The 12,195-nt window shown below is 44.0% G+C and overlaps 1 protein-coding gene across 2 annotated transcripts in view; it reads left to right on the forward strand.

Annotated features, from left to right (window-relative positions):
• Positions 1 to 7,770: 7,770 nt before the first annotated feature.
• Positions 7,771 to 12,195, forward strand: part of UIMC1 (ubiquitin interaction motif containing 1) — a 130,923-nt gene continuing 126,498 nt past the window's right edge. Inside the window, exon 1 of one of the 2 annotated variants that reach the window (XM_044228860.1) lies at positions 7,771 to 7,856. The gene's annotated coding sequence lies outside the window, so the exon portion shown is untranslated. The remainder of the gene's footprint in view (positions 7,857 to 12,195) is intronic. The other variant, XM_044228886.1, reaches the window with a different exon arrangement.

Here is a 12,195-nt window from a genome sequence, read left to right on the forward strand (position 1 = left end):
CCTTGGAGGAATGAGTGAGGAGTGATGAGGGGCCAGGATTATTACACTAATGCTTCCACGTGGAACACAAGGAGTTGTAAATAAAGGATTTCCCCAATATTAACAAATGGCCCACTTTAAAAATGAGAAATTCTATGCAGAAATGTTTACAGAGAGAGAGAGATCAGTACAGAAATGTTAGGTATCTTGGATGTAGCAATCACTAAAAGTTCTCTGGTGATTACTTTGTTTGCTTTAAAATATATAGTTCATTCATTTTTTTAAAAGATTTTATTTATTTGACAGAGTGAGACACAGTGAGAGAGGGAACACAAGCAAGGGGAGTGGAAGAGGGAGAAGCAGGCTTCCTGCTGAGCAGGGAGCCTGATGCGGGGCTTGATCTCAGGACCTTGGGATCATGACCTGAGCCGAAGGCAGACGCTTATCTGACTGAGCTACCCAGGCACTCCTAGTTGATTCATTTTTAATTACACAGTAGTTGTAAAAATAAAATCAGGACATTAAGAATATAGTAAGGTTCTCTTTGTCTGATCCCCATTTTAGACCTTTAGCTCCCTTTTCAGAAGTATCTTAAATTTTCTGCTTATTATGTATCCATGTGTCCTCCCAGGCCATGAAAATACTTCTACATGTATCTGTCAATTTAAAAAATGTGATATTATTTGTATAAGAGTTTGTGTTCACGTAAGTGGAATCATGCCGAGCATGTCATTCATTCTTTACTATGTGCTAGGCCTTTTTCTTGTGTTTTGAGATGTAACCATGATGGCACTTGTAGATTTAGTTCATTTCTTTTAATTTTTCTATATTATCTATTATATGAATATACTATAGTATGTAATATATAATTCCCTTACTGATGGTTCAGATTTATACCAATTAGAATGTTGTTTACTGTAGGTAACAAAACAGGATTGATGTAAATATTAAGGGCATTTATTATTTCGCATTACAGAAAGGCCAGAAGTTGGTTTTTACATTTATTTTTTCTTTTAAGATATTTTATTTATTTGAGAGAGAGAGGGAGAGCATGAGCAGGGGGAAGAACAGAGGGACAAGCTGACTCCCTGCTGATTACAGAGCCCAACACAGGGCTCAATCCCAGGACCCTGGGATCATGACCTGAGTTGAAGTCAGACACATAACTGGCTGAGCCACCCAGGTGCCCCAGAAAGTCCAGAAGTTGAATAGTTTCCAGGTCTGTGTGATCAGGGCTCTCATCCTGTTATTTTCTATTTTTTCCTCTTCAAAGCTGTGTGTTAACTATCTGTTGTTATGTAACAAATTACCCCAAATCTTAAATAATAATAATTTTTGTGGGTCAAGAATTTGGGTTTGGCTTAGCCAGGTGTTGCCTTTGACTTAAGATCTCTTATCAGGTTGTAGTTAAACTGTCACTTTGTGGGGGTCGTGGTAGTGGTGGATGGTGGTGGTGGAGGTGAAATTCTTTCTAACATATCCATCTCCACATGACTGCCTCATGACATGGCATTGGGAGTTCCACAAAGTGCCCAAATATAGAGGGTGAGAATGCCCAGCAAGGAAATCAGGAAGCTACAGTCTTTTTATAACTTAGTCTTGAAATGCATTCCATCATGTCTGCCTCATTATATTTTTTAAAAAGTAAGTATAACCCACCCTCAGGAGTGTGAATGCTAGGAGGTGGGATGATTGAGAGCAATTTTAGAAGCCGCTTATTGAGGCGCCTGGGTGGCTCAGTGGGTTAAAGCCTCTGTCTTCGGCGCAGGTCATGATTCCAGGCTCCTGGGACCGAGCCCCGAATCAGGTTCTCTGCTCAGCAGGAGCCTGCTTCCCCGCCCCCCCCTGCCTGCTTCTCTGCCCACTTGTGATCTGTCTGTCAAATAAATAAATAAAACGTTTAAAAAAAAAAAATAGAAGCTGCTGGCTGGCTACAAGATGGCTGCCAACAACAATTGAATCAGCATTCTCCTCTGAAGTAAGATGCTTCAAAAGGACGTTTCTGGCCTTGCACTGAGAGCTTTTTTTTGTTTGTTTGTTTAAATCTCCTGCTTACTAATTCAATTCAGTCAACATGTTTTGAATGTTTGCTTTTGGCCAGGTTCTTTGCTGCTTGCTGGGGTTACATGTATCATGTCTTCAGAAAGCTCACATTTGGGGCACCTGGGTGGCTCAGTGGGTTAAAGCCTCTGCCTTCAGCTCAGGTCATGATCTCGGGGTCCTGGGATCAAGCCCCGCATAGGGCTCTTTGCTCGCTGGGGAGCCTGCTTCCCTTCCTCTTTCTCTGCCTGCCTCTATGCCTACTTGTGATCTCCCTCTCTCTGTCAAATAAATAAATAAATAAAATCTTAAAAAAAAAAAAAAGAAAGCTCACAAGTCTTATAAAATAGATGGATACATATAGCAAACAACTCCAGTATACCATGGGTGACCAAATGTCTTAGTAGCTAGGGAATCAAGCAGGAGAATTGTACTGGGATTGCGACAGCAACGCTGGACTCAGGTCTCCTCAACTGGTGTGTGCATTCTTATTCCAGAGATTAGCGAGAAGCAGGGGTTGGTCAGGGCTGCCCTTGGGTATCCCAAAGCAGGGGCACTCAGGGTGTTCGCTTTTCTGATGTCCATCCTGGCAATAACTACCTTGGTTTCATCCCAGGCTGACGATTCCCTATCAGTTGTCTGGTCTTCTGGGCTTCCTAAGGTCACCTGGAGCTGGTGGATGAATTAGGGGAGCCAAAAGCTGCATCTTTTTGGCCAATTTCCTATCTCTATTAGCTTCCTCTGCCTTGTCTATGTTATTATGGACCTTGAAGCCCTCTTCCACCAAGGTTGACAGTGGAGTTTGAGGGCTGGTCTCTAACTTTTCTAATTTTCTCCTAGTGTCTGGAGCAGATTAAATAATGAAATGCATGACAAGCAATGCCTTTTCCTCTGCAGTCTCCAGGCTTGTTAGTATAGCGAGCAATCTTCACAGAAGACAAGAAGATCTAACTGGGTGACAACTTTGACTGGCACAGTGACAAAGAAGCCCACGCACCTCCTCTCTGCACAGACAGGGACAGGGAGAAGAAGTATCAAGAGATTTTATTTTATTTTTTAAGATTTTATTCATTTTATTTGACAGAGATCACAAGTAGGCAGAGAGCCAGGCAGAGAGAAAGAGGAGGAAGCAGGCTCCCCTCTGAGCAGAGAGCCCAACGCGGGGCTCGATCCCAGGACCCTGAGATCATGACCTGTGCCGCCGAAGGCAGCGGCTTAACCCACTGAGCCACCCAGGCACCCTGTATCAAGAGATTTTAAAGAGGTTAACAAAACAGGGAATTTCCAGGTTGAAAGCGGGTAGTAGGCAGAGTGGGGGAAGCTGGAAGAGGAGAAGGAGAAAGAGAGAGAAGGAAAAAAAGAAATCAAGCAAGGGCCAGTGGAGGGAGATACTCTGTCCACTACCCATTGGGGTGATCAGGCCAAGGGAGTCGGTTTTTCAACCCATCCATTACATGTTTCTATTCAGACAACTTGGAACCAGGGAATGAGAGGAGAAAGAGAAGAAAAAACAACAACAACAACAACGAAGTTTCCTTTGTTGTTTCAGCTTCCAGCTATTAGACTACACTGTGTGAGGGTTATATCTCCATCACTCTTACTAGTCCCTGGTTAGGGACCACCTGTTTGACCAAGGTCTACATGGTGTGAACTGAGCCTCTTCCATCTTTACTGGTTAGTTACCTAGGAGTTAAGCTGTAGCTGTCTGTGGCCATCCCATTAGTAGAGGATAAGAAGGAGGGGTAAGAGCATGGGAAAGAAGAGGGAAGAGGGAGGGGTCCCTGGGTGGCTCAGTTGTTAAACATCTGCCTTTGGCTCAGGTCATGATTCCAGGGTCCTGTGTTCCAGCCACACATTGGGCTTCCTTCTTGGCAGGAAGCCTGCTTCTCTCTATCCCACTGCCCCTGCTTGTGTTCAGTCTCTTGCTGCCTCTGTCTCTCTGTCAAACACATAAATAAAATCTTAAAAAAGAAAGGAAAAGAAAAGAAGAGTGTGGTTAAAGGAGGAGGGAAGGAAATTGGGAAGGAAGGGTAAAGGGAAAAATGTAACCTGAATGAGAGTAGTGGGCACTAACCACCCCCCCCCCCACCAGGATGCTGGAGGCATCCTGCACAGTGACTGCACAGTGACTGCGAACCAAAGGTTTAGGTGGCTGTTCGTCAGGGACAAAGGGTTTGCATCCAGCTGTCCATCCCCATGGGTCCCAAACACCCTCCTGGAGTCCTGCTGGATGGAGTTGCCAAAAAAGTGTGATACTAACCTCTAAGGAGACTTAGGTGGGAAAGGGTGACATTTAAGCATGTAGAGGTCGGGAATTATTTTTTTTTTTTTAAAGATTTTATTTATTTGACAGAGATCACAAGTAGACAGAGAGACAGGCAGAGACAGAGGGGGAAGCAGGCTCCCCGCTGAGCAGAGAGCCCAATGCGGCACTCTATCTCAGGACCCTGAGATCATGACCTGAGCCGAAAGCAGAGGCTTTAACCCATTGAGCCACCCAGGCACCCCAAGGTCGGGAGTTCTTGATGGCTGTGCATTTAAAGGTCATGCTTCTTCATGTCTCACATGTCTAATTAGCATGTGAAATCTCCACCCTTAGTATTATAATGAGGGAAAAATGTTGGGGAAAGGTCAGCATTGATGGCCATCTTGGCACAGACTGGTTTGATCCAGTCCTCACCAGTCTTCATAGTTGAGTCCTTGCTTTCCATAAACATCTTGTTTCCACATTCCTGCAAGATATACTACTCAGGATGCATAGAGTTTTAGCTTTTCTTTCTTTTTTTTTTTTTAAAGAGTTTTTTTTTTTTAAAGATTTTATTTATTTATTTGACAGACAGAGATCACAAGTAGGCAGAGAGGCAGGCAGAGAGAGACGAGGAAACAGGCTCCCCGCTGAGCAGAGAGCCCGATGCGGGACTCGATCCCAGGACCCCGGGATCATGACCTGAGCTGAAGGCAGAGGCTTTAACCCACTGAGCCACCCAGGTGCCCCTTAGTTTTTCTTTCTATGGAGAGCTAAGGTATGCTGGATTTTGCAGTGAGGGTTGAGGGGACCTGAGTTTGGTCACTGCTCTGTCTCTTTTCAGGAGACTCATGAACCTTAGAATTGACTACTCCTACTGTTAGAGAAGTGAGCCAGAGCCTACAATATATATTAATCTAGTTCAAGTACATAAAGCAATATCGGACTTTGCAAACAAAATACTACCAGCCCCCATTAAGGATGAGGCAGAAAGGAGGACCCCTCCACAGGTTAACCTAGGAGATCAGGGTCTTCTTAGAGCTTGTAATTCTTCCCCAGAGAACCCATTGTTGCCTAAATGGAAGGATTCCTACCAAGACACCCTGGCAACTCCAAATGCAGTCAACTACAAGGAATCCCTAAGTGGGCACATCTTTCCAGATTAAAATTCTTTCTAAAACATCCACAGGACCATCCAGAAGACCTGAAGTCATCCTACTCCTGTGAGACTGTAGAAGACCTTAAATATATACTCAGAGGGCACCTGGATGGCTCAGTCGGTTAAGGCTCTTTAAAGCTCTTCCCGACCTCTCTTCAGGGAGCTAGCCTGAAGACTCTTTCCTTTGTGCTATCTTCCTTGTGCTATAGCATAAGCCCAAATAAAGCCTTGCTTGGAACTTCTGTTTGACCTCTTGTCAATTTGTATTGTTTAGCCAGCTCAAGGACCCTTTTCAGCATCAGGGTTAGAGGACACAAAGAAAGAAATAGTTGAGTTGGATTTTGGAGGATCAGTTGAAGGTAGGTGACTTGGGAGGATAAGAAAACGTCATTCCAGAATTAACTGTTACAGAAGGGGTTCCTGGTGGCTCAGTTGGTTAAGTGTCTGCCTCCTGTTCAGGTCATGATCCCAGGGTCTTCGGATTGAGCCTGGCTCTCTTTGGGAAGCCTGCTTCTCCCTCTCTCTTGGCTTGTGTTCTCTCTTGCTATTTCTGTTGCTATCTCTGTTTCTCAAATAAATAAATAAAATTTTTGAAAAAATGTTACAGGAAATGCTAAGAATAATGTAACTAGTGCTTGCTTCTGCAGCACATGGAATAATGTAACTAGTTCCACCACTCAGTTGTTAACATTTTGTTATGTTTCTATTTCGGTTTCTTCTTTTGTATTTTATTTTTTATTATTTTTTAAAAGATTTTTATTTCCTTGAGAGAGAGTGCAAGTGAGAGAGAACAAATGGGGGAGAGGGGCAGAGGGAGAAGCAGACTCTGTGCTGAGCAGGGAGCCAGATGTGGGGATCAATTCCAGGACCCCAGGTCTATTACCTGAGCAGAAGGCAGACACTTAACCCACTAAACCACCCAGGAGCCCCAGGTTTCTTCTTTGTTAAGAAAAGAAATCATGACAGGGTGCCTGGGTGGCTCAGTGACCTCCAGCTCAGGTCATGATCCCAGGATCCTGGGATGGAGTCCCCCAACAGGCTCTCTGCTCAGCAGGGAACCTGCTTCCACCTGCCTCTCTGCCTACTTGTGATCTCTTTCTGTCAAATAAAATCTAAAAAAAAAAAAAAAAAATCATGGCAGATGTATGTGAAGTCCTACAGATGTATCTGAAGTCCAGTTTATCCCCCCTCCCAATCCATCCTGACTTTTACACCCCCACCCCAATACTATCATGATGCATATCCGTATATCCATGCAGTTCATTTTCTATACTTAATACATATATTTTTTTCCATTATCAGTATATACTGTGATTCTGTTAAATTTACATAAGTCATTTCACAGTGCACATAATTGGCATGTTGCTATTTATAACTTTTTTTTTTTAAGATTTTATTTATTTATTTGACAGAGACACAGCGAAAGGGGGAACACAAGCAGGGGGAGTGGGAGATGGAGAAGCAGGCTTCCCGCAGAGCAGGGAGCGACACACTCCACTTGATCCCAGCATCCCGGCATCCTGTCCCCAGCTGAAGGCAGACGCCCAACGACAGAGCCACCCAGGCGCCCGCTACTTAACAACTTTTAAGAGCTATCAAATGTTGATACGTATAGGACTCAGTTTTATTTGTCGTAACATATTATCATAGGAATATAACACGTTTTATTCATGTATGTTTTATTGCACATTTTTGCAAGGAAGCAGGCTTGAACATGAATTTGTATTCTTGTGCACACCTGTAAGAGTTTCTTTATTCTTTTACACATGAAGTTGCTGGATATAAAATGCACATTTAGAATCTCAACCAAAGTGGCTGTTCTAATTTTACACTCCCAAACGACATCTTTAATAGTTTACGTTTCTCAGACTCCTTTTCCTGGAAATTGTCAGATTGTAACATTTACCACAGTTTTCAAGTAGTGGTATGAACAGGTAATTTCAGTGCAACAGTGCATGCAAACAAAGGGCGGGAGGAGGCATGATGTAGCAGAGGAGACTTTGAAGGGGTTCACTGTACTGTTTTGAGCGCCCTATTTTTACTCTTTGGATTCCCTCAAAGTGCTAACTAATAATAATAGAGCGAACGAGCACACTGCGAGCGCACATGGAAGATCCCACACCACGCTGGAAGATCAAATCCGACTCCCCGCGATGGCGCACTCCAGCCCTAGCGCAGTGGTACGACCCGACCGCGGCTTCCCCCGGCGGTGCGGGTTGGTTGCGTCCCCGGACGCCGGCGCAAGCGCCCACACCCGCTCTGAGAGCGCGACTCCTCCCCGCGGTGCCTCAGCTTCGCGCGCGTGCCCGACCACCACTGCCGCCGCCGCCGCCGCCGCCGCCGCCCCCGCCCCGCCGCTCCTGACGTGCAGCGGAGGCTCGCGACCCGCAGCGCCCCGGAGGAGGGGCTCGGCAGAGGGGCGCCGGCCGGTCGGTGAGTACCTGCCGTCTCCGCTCACCTCCAGCCCGCCCTCTTCCCGCCTCCTTTTTTCTCTCCCGGCGGTCACGGCCTGGTCCTCACCTGGAGAGGCGCCTCTAACGCGGGGTAGAGCCCTCTCGGTTCGGAGGCGGACCTCTCCGGACACAGGGGTGGGCCCTTCGGGCCGTCGGATGGCCCCGAGGATGTTGGGTTGGCGTCTCCGGACGCCCGGATGGGCCCTTCGGGACGCCTCAGGAAGCTGGCGAGTGCCTCCGGACGCGGGAGTGGGGCCCTTTGGGACACCGGGGTAGCCCTTGGGGACTTCTCTGGGCGACTCCTGACGCCGTGGTGGGCTTCCGCCCCCCGGTTCCAGGCCTGCCCACTTCGCACCGGAGGTGCGGCCTTTATCCTCCCGGACCCGGCGCTCCTTCGTTATTTCTTGCCAGCCGATGGGCTCTGGTCCCCTCCGGTCTCTCGAAAGCGTCTTCCTCACGCTGAGCACCCCGGGAGGAGGCTCGGTTCTCGCCGTGCCCCCGGCGGGGCCCCATACGGGAGGACAGGCCACGGGGCCCCTCCGCCTCCTACGCCTCACTCCCCCTCCCCCTCCCCCCCTCCAGGCTACTGTTTTATTGCGGAGTGATCCTTCTGTTATTTGCCCAGAAAAATATACTTTGTTTGGAAATCCTTATTATTTGCCACTTTCCACTCCAACAGAACTGCTGTTTCCTTCTGTACGGTGACCGTGTTTCAAGCCTATTACTCGTACGCATTTATTTAATCTTGACACTTTTTTTTGAGATAGGTACTATTATCCTCAGTTTATAGATGAGGGAACTGATGATGGAAGACCGATCTCGTAAGCGGTAAAGCTGCCTTGAATCCAGGCAGCTGGACTCTAATGTTCTTGTATGTGGTCACTATAGCATACTAAGATATAAGCATTGTCCAGGAAAAAGCGAAAGTTTTATGCTTCTTTCTTTATTTTTTTCCTGTTGGGAGGCAGTGAGTGCCGTGTAGATAAGTCAAAGAATGTATTTTTGGAGTCAGGCATATCGAGCTGCAATTCCGTCAACATAGCCATTTACCAACCTAGTAAGAACTTAGTAATTGATTTTGAATAAGTTTACAAACTTGTAAAATAGTGATAAAAATCGTTAAAATAACAATTAGTGATAAAAATAGTGTAAAATAGTGATACCTACCACAATAGAGTTATTGGGAGGGTAACCTTTATAATGCGTGTGAGATACCTAGAATAGTGTCCCAGGACTCAGTAAATGACTATGATTGAATTATTACTCAAAATATGTTTGGATTTTGATACACAGTTGTCCTGAGGTTGACTATAAAGTGGGAAGTAAAGAATTGTGCGTGTGCTTGTCTGTACGTGTAAAGGCATTTACCTTTTTAAATTTTATGTACTTATGTATGTATTTATATATTATCGGCACAAAAAGGTGTTTTTTTTTTTTTTTAAGATTTTATTTATTTATTTGACAGAGACCACAAGTAGACAGAGAGGCAGGCAGAGAGAGAGGAAGGGAATCAGGCTCCCCGCGGAGCAGAGAGCCCTATCCCAGGACCCTGGGATCATGACCTGAGCTGAAGGCAGAGGGTTTAACCCACTGAGCCACCCAGGCGCCCCCAAAAAGGTGGTTTTATTAAATCATAGGACAGGATCTTTGGTTAAAAGAGCTGCCACATTTACCTTTTTTTAAATTCAGGAAACAACGGGGCACCTGGGTGGCTCAATTGGTTAAAGGTCTCCCTTGGGCTCAGGTCATGATCTCAGGGTCCTGGGATAGAGCCCCGCATCAGATTATGTTTTGGGAGGGAGGGAGTCTGCTTCTCCTTCTCCCTCTGACCCTCCTGCGTGCTTGTGCTCTCTCTGTCTCTCAAATAAATAAATAAATAAATTGTTTTAAAAAATAAACCAAGGAAACAAGCTCTTGAAATCAGATGGTAATGTTTGGTACCAAATTTCTTGAGTAGTGACTTACTGAGTAGCATATCGTCAATCATTCATGAAGACTTAAGGTCCCTATATCCCCAAGCTTTTGAAGTGATTTTGACATGTTCGGTAGGTAGAATGTCAAAATTTTAAGTTATTTTTTCAGTGATTGTTCTTCAGATAGATCAAGATGATAGATACATCTTTAAAAAAAAAAGATGATAGATACACTGAAAGAAAATGACAAATAACCCAAGTTCGGGTTATTAAAAATGCTACCTGTGAGATAAATAACAAGTCTCATTAGTGTGTCACTTTTCCTGTTTGTTCATTCTTTTAGAGACATTTTGTTCCTGTCATGATTAAAGATGAGGCTGTTGGCCTTTAAACTCCGTTTTTTCTTCAGAGTTAGTGGTAATTCATTCTTTAGCCTCAGTTCAAGTACTTGAAGATAAGCCATTATTTTAGTGAGTTCTTCATTTTTAAGGGTAGCAACTTAAATAGTAGCTGCACTGTATGCTGGTCAGCTTGTTTAAATTGGTCAAGCTGTGCCTTGTTTTTACTCTTAGAATTATTGTGTGGTTAAATCTCATGAAGCACTGAGTTTTGGAGTCTGTAATCTCTGGGGGGGCTCTGCTTAATGCTGCTTATCCATTGCTTATCTGCTTAATTCTTTGAAAACCCACTTTGAGATTGCTGGTGGTTCTGTGCTACAGAGAAGGGTAGAGTTTTTATTTATGTATCTTAAAGAAATTACATATATTTGGTGGTATAGCTACTCTTGATATCAGATTTGAGCATTTTGGTTTAAATAGCTGTAGGGTACAGAAGACATTTAATAAGATGAAAACTATTCCGTGGAAGATGTTTTCCTGGGGCACTATGATTCCTTTAGAATTCCCCCAAACTAACTCCGACTTCCAAGTCTTACCTATGCTATTCAACCTATAATAATTTTATCCTTTTGTGTCTTTGTTGTATTAAAAATTTTAAATATAAGCATTATACTGTTCATTCAGCATGCATTTTTTAAAAGATGTTATTTATTAATTTGAAAACATAAGCTTGTAGTGGAAGGGGAGAGAAGCAGTCTCCCCACTGAGCAGGGAGCCCAACCCCGGGACTGGATCCAAGGACCCTGAGATCATGACATGAGTGGAAGGCAGCTTCTTAACCAACTGAGCCACCCAGGTGTCCCCATTCAGCACATATTTATGTGTGCATACCATACATCAGGCAACAGTTTTAGTTAGAAGAGGTGTAAAGATTAAATCATGAAGTACTGGAGTCAGGAGACAGAATTCAGGTGCCTCCTTTGTGACTTCTGACAAGTTACTTTTCTGAACTTACGCTTCCTGGTAATAATTATACATACTTCTTGGGTTTTTGTGAAGATTAATTAATTAAAAATATTTGGGACCCTTCTCACAATAAGATAAGTTGGCAATAAGAAAATGCATTAAGAAAATAACATAAAATATGTTTATTGGATGCCTGGATGGCTCAGTCAGTTAAGCATCCTACTCTTGATTTTGGCTCAGGTTATGATCTTGGGGTACTGGGTTTGAGCTTAGTGGGGAGTCTGCTTGTCTTCCCCCCCACCCCTCCACTTGTGCACACACGCTCTCTCAAATCTTAAAAAAATAAATTTATGGTACTGTACTGTAAGAAGAGCCACATATGAGCGGACCTGCACAGTTCAAACCCATGTCGTTCAAAGTTCAACTGCATATGCCTTTGCTGTTTTCTTTTTTTGAATTGTAGCAAAATATACATAATTTACCAAATACATAAACTTTTACCAAATATACTCAAAACTTACCATTTTAAGTGTACAGTTTGTTGATATTAAGTACATTCACATTGTCATTCAGCCATCAGCACTATCCATTTCCAGAACTTTTTTCATCTTCTTAAACTGAAACTCTACCCATTAAACAGTAACTACACATCCTTCCTTTCTCCCAACCTATGGCAACCACCATTCTGCTTTCTGTTCTGTGAATCTGACTACTTTAGGTATCTCATGTAAGTGGAATTGTACAGTATTTGTCCATTTGTTTATGACTTAACTACATAAGCATAATGTCTTCAAAGCTTACCCATTTTCTAAAAAGATTCTATTATTTGACAGAGAGTGTGTCTGCACAAGCAGGGGGAGTGGCAGGCAGAGGGAGAGTGGGGCTTGATCCCAGGACCCTGGGATCATGATCTGAACTGTAGACAGATGCTTAACCTACTGAGCCACCCAGGTGCCCCTAAGTTTGTTCATGTTGAAGCATATGTCAGAGTTGCCTTCTTTTTTTGAGGCTGAATAGTATCTGCTGTATGTATATATCATATTTTGTGTCTGTCAGTGGACATTGAGTTGTTTCTATTTCTTGCTATTGTGAATAATGCTGC

Source organism: Neovison vison, chromosome 1 (assembly GCF_020171115.1).
Source record: "Neovison vison isolate M4711 chromosome 1, ASM_NN_V1, whole genome shotgun sequence".
In the NCBI taxonomy this organism is placed as follows: domain Eukaryota; kingdom Metazoa; phylum Chordata; class Mammalia; order Carnivora; family Mustelidae; genus Neogale; species Neogale vison.